General features: G+C 36.3%; 1 pseudogene; it reads left to right on the top strand.

Moving 5' to 3' along the window:
• The first annotated feature begins 439 nt into the window (after positions 1-439).
• On the top strand, positions 440-797 carry LOC149176308 (large ribosomal subunit protein eL33y pseudogene; annotated as a pseudogene).
• Positions 798-2,488: the final 1,691 nt, after the last annotated feature.

The following is a 2,488-nucleotide window of genomic DNA, read 5'->3' as shown; positions in this document are numbered from 1 at the left end:
ACATCTTTTAAACTTGTACATTAATTTCTCTTTAAACCATATTTTCATGTACAATTAGTCATATAAACCTACCAATTGGTTTAAAACTTATATCTCCATTCCATTTACTCTTTGCAATTCCCTTTCGCAGATAACGAACACTTCATTCTTATCTTCACTATACGATGTTGGACTTGACTTACATTATTCAATTTTCAACCTTTATAATGGCTCAAAATTATCCTATTTAATTTGATAAAGAAAGATTTTGATATCCATCTACAAAACATTATGTTGCATGCCTATAAAAAAGCTCAACGACATACATCAACCTCTATTATTTATTAAATCATAGTGTGCCTATCAAAATGTAATATTATTGCCTACCCCTTGTTCAAGGGAAAGCGCTGATATTGATAAGTAAAACTCAATTCACATCACATTGCGAGATAGATGTTCCAAGCCGTTTTGATCAACATGGTGAAGGGACGCCAAGGAGAGCGTATCAGGTTGTATGTTCGAGGGATCATCCTCTGCTACAAAAGGTCAAAATCAAACCAGTGCCCAAATACTTCTCTGATTCAAATTGAAAGAGTCAATACACCATAGGAAGTGGATTGGTATTGGTATCTCGGCAAATGCCCTATATTTACAAGGCAAAAACCAAGAAGGGGGGAACTAATTACAGGTGTATTTGGGGCAAAGTAACAAGGCCGCATGGTAACAGTGGTGTTGTTAGGGCAAAATTTAGAACAAATTTGCCACCAAAGTCCATGGGAGGTAGAGTGAGAGTATTTATGTACCCCAGCAGCATATGAGGTGGTGGGGCGATTCTCAGAATCGACCCGCCACCGCCCCGGCACCGGTGGCGGGGCGGTGGCGGGTCGATTCTGAGAATCGCCCCACTAGCCGGCGATTCTCAGAATCGCCTCAGTTCATTAAAATGGATCAAAAATGAAATTTTCAAACAGCGGCAAACTGAAAATTAGGGCACTCTCACAGGAATATGGAGAAAACATCCTAGATCGAAGCAATCTATTTTAAATCAGACTGTGAATACAGATTAACATATGAATAGACAAGGCCACATTAAACCCTTGGCATATGCTAACTTCAAGCCCTTCTAGATAATAAAATATATTCTCTTAATTTCCTAGAGAAAAGGGCGCAAGATTTCCAGAGGTTTCAAAAATAAAAAATTTTGGAAAAGACTGTGCATCACAACAATACAGCAAATTAAATATTACCCGGCCATCATCCTGGTGATAAAATCTTCATAGCAGATGTTTCCGTTTAACTTACCAATAACTCATTATATTTTAAACCTCTTAGGTTTATTTTCATTTAGAAATATCGAACTATTCTTATGCTTCATTTTCAAACTGAGATATTAATAACAAACCTCTTCTGATTATTTAAATTTCTCATTCAGACGTATTGAACTATATTTAATTCGTTTCTTATACTTCATTTTTAACCTAGGATTGAAAATTTTAAATATAAAGTATTGTTATTTAAAACAAGAATTTCTTTTACACTCATCCAAATGAAGCTGTCATTAAAATGACAGGCACAAAAAATAAATAACCGTCACCTATTTCAGCTTCACGTGAGTTTCATTTGATTTTTCATGAAATATATATTTTTTTAAACACAACATTACTTGATTCCTTTAAGTTTTAATCAATGTATGATCTTAAATGGGTTCTCTTAGCCTTGTTTCTCTGCCTTTTGCAGCTTTTGGTGTCAAACCTTCTACTCGAATTGTGTTTACATTACTACATTCAGTGGGGATGTTTCTGATTTTCTTGTACCCTTAAGGCAGCTGAAGGTCACAGAAGTTGGTGTCGTCGCAATTTCCTGCGTTTGTCTGGAATTTTTATAGTATGTGACCAGCTCCAGAAGTTAAGTGTACACACATTGTAAAGACACTTTTCACCTTGGTTCTTTCCGCTATAGAGAAGCTCCTTAATATTGCATCAGCATAATGGAAATGTTGATGCAGACTCAGTTTTGGATTGCTATCCCAGCAATTGCTTTGCTGGCCAAATTGATATTGCTGCAACCTACTTATTTGCTTGTCCTGCAATATGGCCGTCAGAAGTTATGCAGCTCGCAAACAGGAATGCTTAATCTTAGGTAATAGGACAGGTTCTTGGTTTGTCTAAGCTGAATGCACATCAATTTGTATATATAGCACTGGTCGACGACAAAGCTTTCCTGTCTATGTTAAAAGCACCATGAAAGATGTATTTCCTGGTCAAAGCCACAAAGGTGGCAGGCCAACTATTACACATATTAGTAGTCATTAATGTAGAACGAGGTACTCAAGAAGGGATATTGTCAATAATATGGCATTTTTCATTGAGCAATGTAATCCAACTAGTGCATTATTTCACCGATAAGATTCCTTGGCTTTCAACTTAAGCAGAGGCAATTTGTACAATAAAGTTCTTAACAATGCTTCTAGTTTTCTTCAAAAGTGTCTCATGAGAATTGATCGTGAGGT

This window comes from Pinus tabuliformis, chromosome 4_1, assembly GCF_031772625.1.
Source record: "Pinus tabuliformis cultivar Carrire ecotype Pingquan chromosome 4_1, CPIR1, whole genome shotgun sequence".
Classification (NCBI taxonomy): Eukaryota; Viridiplantae; Streptophyta; class Pinopsida; order Pinales; family Pinaceae; genus Pinus; species Pinus tabuliformis.
Note: the sequence above shows the minus strand (reverse complement) of the source record. Positions and strands in the feature narration are given on the sequence as shown.